Genomic DNA, 6,000 nt, shown 5'->3' with positions numbered 1-6,000 from the left:
CACCCCTCTAGTGTGCTCTGGAGCCCTCTTTTGCACAGAATGGGGCCTCCCAGCTCTCTTCTGGCCCCCCAGACCCTGTAGACACCCTCTAGTCTCCTTGCAACCCCTCCAGATTTCTCCCTTCTTCCCCAGGGGCATTTCTGGACCATGTAGACGACTTAGCACCCCTCTAGTGTGCTCTGGACCCCTCTTTTCCACAGAATGTGGCCCCCCAGCTCTCTTCTGGTCCCCCAGACCCCTTAGACACTCTCTAGTCTCCTTGCAACCCCTCCAGATTTCTCCCTTCTTCCCCAGAGGCATTTCTTGACAGTGTAGATGCCTTAGCACCCCTCTAGTGCACTCTGGACCCCTCCTTTGTACAGAATGGGGCCCCCAGCTCTCTTCGGGAACCCCAGACCCCTTAGACACCCTCTAGTCTCCTTGCAACCCCTCCAGATTTCTCCCTTCTTCCCCAGAGGCACTTCTTGAGCATGTAGACGCCCTAGCACCCCTCTAGTGTGCTCTGGACCCCTCCTGTGTACAGAATTGGGCCCCCAGCTCTCTTCGGGCCCCCCAGACCCCTTAGACACCCTCTACTCTCCTTGCAACCCCTCCAGATTTCTCCCTTCTTCCCCAGAGGCATTTCTTGACAGTGTAGACGCCTTAGCACCCCTCTAGTGCACTCTGGACCCCTCCTGTGTACAGAACTGGGCCCCCGCAGCTCTATCCTGGCCCCCCAGACAGCTTAGACACCCTCTAGTCTCCTTGCAACCCCTCCAGATTTCTCCCTTCTTCCCCAGAGGCATTTCTGGACCACGTAGATGCCTTAGCACCCCTCTAGTGCGCTCTGGACCACTCTTTTCCACAGAATGGGGCCCCCAAGCTCTGTTAAGGACCCCAGGCCCATTAGACACCTTCTAGTCTCCTCGCAACCCCTCCAGATTTCTCCCTTCTTCCCCAGAGGCATTTCTTGACCGTGTAGACTCCTTAACATCTCCGTAGTGCGCTCTGGATCCCTCTTTTCCACAGAATTGGGCCCCCCAGCTCTCTTCGGGACCCCCCAGACCCCGTACACACCCTCTAGTCTCCTTGCAACCCCTCCAGATTTCTCCCTTCTTCCCCAGAGGCATTTCTGGAGCATGTAGATGCCTTAGCACCCCTCTAGTGCGCTCTGGACCCCTCTTTTCCACAGAATGGGGCCCCCCAGCTCTCTTTGGGACCCCCAGACCCCTCAGACACCCTCTTGTCTACTCACAACCCCTCCAGATTTGTTCCTCCTTCCCCAGAGGCTTTTTTTAACAGTGTAGATGCCTTAGCACCCCTCTAGTGCACTCTGGAACCCTCTTTTCGACAGAATTGGGCCCCCCAGCTCACTTGTGGCCCCCCAGACCCCGTAGATACCCTCTTGTCTCCTCACAACCCCTCCAGATTAGTTCCTCCTTCCCCAGAGGCTTTTTTCAACAGTGTAGACGTCTTAGCATCCCTCTAGTGCACTCTGGACCACTGTTTCCCACCGAATGGGGCCCCCCAGCTCTCTTCTGGCCCCCAGGCCCCTTAGACACCCTCTAGTCTCCTCAGAATCCCTCCAGATTTCTCCCTTCTTCCCCAGAGGCATTTCTTGACCGTGTAGACTCCTTAACATCTCCGTAGTGCGCTCTGGATCCCTCTTTTCCACAGAATTGGGCCCCCCAGCTCTCTTTGGGCCCCCCAGACCCCTCAGACACACTCTTGTCTACTCACAACCCCTCCAGATTTCTCCCTTCTTCTCCAGAGGAATTTCTGGACCATGTAGATGCCTTAGCACCCCTCTAGTGTGCTCTGGAGCCCTCTTTCCGACAGAATGGGGCCCCCCAGCTCTCTTTGGGCCCCCCAGACCCTGTAGACATGCTCTAGTCTCCTCGCAACCCCTCCAGATTTGTTCCTGCTTCCCCAGAGGCATTTCTTGACAGTCGAGATGCCTTAGCACCCCTCTAGTGTGCTCTGGACCCCTCCTGTGTACAGAGTTGGGCCCCCCAGCTCTCTTCGGGACCCCCAGACCCCTTAGACACCCTCTAGTCTCCTCGCAACCCCTCCAGATTTCTCCCTTCTTCCCCAGAGGCACTTCTTGAGCATGTAGACGCCTTACCACCCCTCTAGTGCACTCTGGACCACTCATTTGTGCAGATTAGGGCCGCCCAGATCTCTGCTGGCCCCCCAGACAGCTTAGACACCCTCTAGTCTCCTCGCAGCCCCTCCAGATTTCTTCCTGCTTCCCTAGAGGCATTTCTTGACCATGCAGATGCCTTAGCACCCCTCTAGTGCACTCTGGACCTCTCCTCTGTACAGAATGTGGCCCTCCAGCTCTCTGCTGGCCCCCAGACCCCTTAGACACCCTCTAGTCTCTTTGGAACCCCTCCAGATTTCTCCCTTCTTCCCCAGAGGCATTTCTTGACCGTGTAGACTCCTTAACATCTCCGTAGTGCGCTCTGGATCCCTCTTTTCCACAGAATTGGGCCCCCCAGCTCTCTTCGGGCCCCCCAGACCCCTCAGACACCCTCTAGTCTCCTCACAACCCCTCCAGATTTCTCCCTTCTTCCCCAGAGGCATTTCTTGACCATATAGACGCCTTAGCACCCCTCTAGTGCACTCTGGACCCCTCTTTTCCACAGAATGGGGCCCCCCAGCTCTCTTTGGGACCCCCAGACCCCTCAGACACCCTCTAGTCTCCTCACAACCCCTCCAGATTTCTCCCTTCTTCTCCAGAGGCATTTCTGGACCATGTAGATGCCTTAGCACCCCTCTAGTACGCACTGGAGCCCTCTTTCCGACAGAATGGGGCCCCCAAGCGCTCTTTGGAACCCCCAGACCCCGTACACACCCTCTAGTCTCCTTGCAACCCCTCCAGATTTCTCCCTTCTTCCCCAGAGGCATTTCTTGACAGTGTAGACGCCTTAGCACCCCTCTAGTGTGCTCTGGAGCCCTCTTTTGCACAGAATGGGGCCTCCCAGCTCTCTTCTGGCCCCCCAGACCCCGTACACACCCTCTAGTCTCCTTGCAACCCCTCCAGATTTCTCCCTTCTTCCCCAGAGGCATTTCTTGACAGTGTAGACGCCTTAGCACCCCTCTAGTGTGCTCTGGAGCCCTCTTTTGCACAGAATGGGGCCTCCCAGCTCTCTTCTGGCCCCCCAGACCCCTTAGACACTCTCTAGTCTCTTTGGAACCTCTCCAGATTTCTCCCTTCTTCCCCAGGGGCATTTCTGGACCATGGAGACGTCTTAGCATCCCTCTAGCACGCTCTGGACCACTGTTTCCCACCGAATGGGGCCCCCCAGCTCTCTTCTGGCCCCCAGGCCCCTTAGACACCCTCTAGTCTCCTCAGAACCCCTCCAGATTTCTCCCTTCTTCCCCAGAGGCATTTCTTGACCGTGTAGACTCCTTAACATCTCCGTAGTGCGCTCTGGATCCCTCTTTTCCACAGAATTGGCCCCCCCAGCTCTCTTTGGGACCCCCAGACCCCTCAGACACCCTCTAGTCTCCTTGCAACCCCTCCAGATTTCTCCCTTCTTCCCCAGAGGCATTTCTGGAGCATGTAGATGCCTTAGCACCCCTCTAGTGCGCTCTGGACCCCTCTTTTCCACAGAATGGGGCCCCCCAGCTCTCTTTGGGACCCCCAGACCCCTCAGACACCCTCTTGTCTACTCACAACCCCTCCAGATTTCTCCCTTCTTCTCCAGAGGCATTTCTGGACCATGTAGATGCCTTAGCACCCCTCTAGTACGCACTGGAGCCCTCTTTCCGACAGAATGGGGCCCCCCAGCTCTCTTTGGAACCCCCAGACCCCGTACACACCCTCTAGTCTCCTTGCAACCCCTCCAGATTTCTCCCTTCTTCCCCAGAGGCATTTCTTGACAGTGTAGACGCCTTAGCACCCCTCTAGTGTGCTCTGGAGCCCTCTTTTGCACAGAATGGGGCCTCCCAGCTCTCTTCTGGCCCCCCAGACCTCTTAGACACTCTCTAGTCTCTTTGGAACCTCTCCAGATTTCTCCCTTCTTCCCCAGGGGCATTTCTGGACCATGGAGACGTCTTAGCATCCCTCTAGCGCGCTCTGGACCACTGTTTCCCACCGAATGGGGCCCCCCAGCTCTCTTCTGGCCCCCAGGCCCCTTAGACACCCTCTAGTCTCCTCAGAACCCCTCCAGATTTCTCCCTTCTTGCCCAGAGGCATTTCTTGACCGTGTAGACTCCTTAACATCTCCGTAGTGCGCTCTGGATCCCTCTTTTCCACAGAATTGGCCCCCCAGCTCTCTTCGGGCCCCCCAGACCCCTCAGACACCCTCTAGTCTCCTTGCAACCCCTCCAGATTTCTCCCTTCTTCCCCAGAGGCATTTCTTGACCATGTAGATGCCTTAGCACCTCTCTAGTGCGCTCTGGACCCCTCTTTTCCACAGAATTGGCCCCCCTGGCTCTCTTAAGGACCCCCAGGCCCCTTAGACACCCTCTAGTCTCCTCGCAACCCCTTCAGATTTCTCCCTTCTTCCCCAGAGGCATTTTTGGACCATGTAGACACCTTAGCACTCCCCTAGTGCGCTCTGGACCCCTCTTTTCCACAGAATTGGGCCACCTGGCTGTCTTCTGGCCCCCCAGACCCCTTAGACACCTTGTATTCTGCTCGGAACCCCTCCAGATTGCTCCCTTCTTCCCCAGAGGCATTTCTGCACCATGTAGACGTCTTAGCACCCCTGTAATGTGCTCTGGAGCCCTCTTTTCCATAAAATTGGGCCCCCCAGCCCTCTTCTGGCCCCCCAGGCCCCTTAGACACTCTTTAGTCTCCTCGCAACCCCTCCAGATTCCTCCCTTCTTCCCCAGAGGCATTTCTGGACCATGTAGATGCCTTAGCACCCCTCTAGTGCGCTCTGGAGCCCTCTTTTTCACAGAATTGGGTCCCCTGGCTGTCTTCTGGCCCCCCAGACCCCTTAGATACTCTCTAGTCTCCTCGCAACCCCTCCAGATTTCTCCCTTCTTCCCCAGAGGCATTTCTGGACCACGTAGACGCCTTAACACTTCTATAGTGTGCTCTGGAGCCCTCTTTTCGACAGAATGGGGCCCCCCAGCCCCCTTAGACATCCTCTAGTGTCCTTGGAACCCCTCCAGATTTCTCCCTTCTTCCCCAGAGGCATTTCTGGACTATGCAGATGACCTAGCACCCCTCTAGTGCGCTCTGGAGCCCTCTTTTCCACAGAATTGGGCCCCCCAGGCCTCTTCTGGCTCCCAAGCCCTGTTAGACATCCCCTCGTCTCCTTGCAACCCCTCCAGATTTCTCCCTTCTTCCCCAGAGGCATTTCTGGACCATGTAGGCGCCTTACCACCCCTCTAGTGCACTCTGGACCCCTCTTTTCCGCAGCATTGGCCCCCCTGGCTCTCTTCTGGCCCCCCAGACCACTTAGACACCCTCTAGTCTCCTCAGAATCCCTCCAGATTTCTCCCTTCTTCCCCAGAGGCATTTCTTGACCGTGTAGACTCCTTAACATCTCCGTAGTGCGCTCTGGATCCCTCTTTTCCACAGAATTGGGCCCCCCAGCTCTCTTTGGGCCCCCCAGACCCCTCAGACACACTCTTGTCTACTCACAACCCCTCCAGATTTCTCCCTTCTTCTCCAGAGGAATTTCTGGACCATGTAGATGCCTTAGCACCCCTCTAGTGTGCTCTGGAGCCCTCTTTCCGACAGAATGGGGCCCCCCAGCTCTCTTTGGGCCCCCCAGACCCTGTAGACATGCTCTAGTCTCCTCGCAACCCCTCCAGATTTGTTCCTGCTTCCCCAGAGGCATTTCTTGACAGTCGAGATGCCTTAGCACCCCTCTAGTGTGCTCTGGACCCCTCCTGTGTACAGAGTTGGGCCCCCCAGCTCTCTTCGGGACCCCCAGACCCCTTAGACACCCTCTAGTCTCCTCGCAACCCCTCCAGATTTCTCCCTTCTTCCCCAGAGGCACTTCTTGAGCATGTAGACGCCTTACCACCCCTCTAGTGCACTCTGGACCACTCATT

This window comes from Dromaius novaehollandiae, unplaced genomic scaffold, assembly GCF_036370855.1.
Source record: "Dromaius novaehollandiae isolate bDroNov1 unplaced genomic scaffold, bDroNov1.hap1 HAP1_SCAFFOLD_59, whole genome shotgun sequence".
NCBI lineage: Eukaryota > Metazoa > Chordata > Aves > Casuariiformes > Dromaiidae > Dromaius > Dromaius novaehollandiae.
This window is presented reverse-complemented; position numbering follows the sequence as displayed.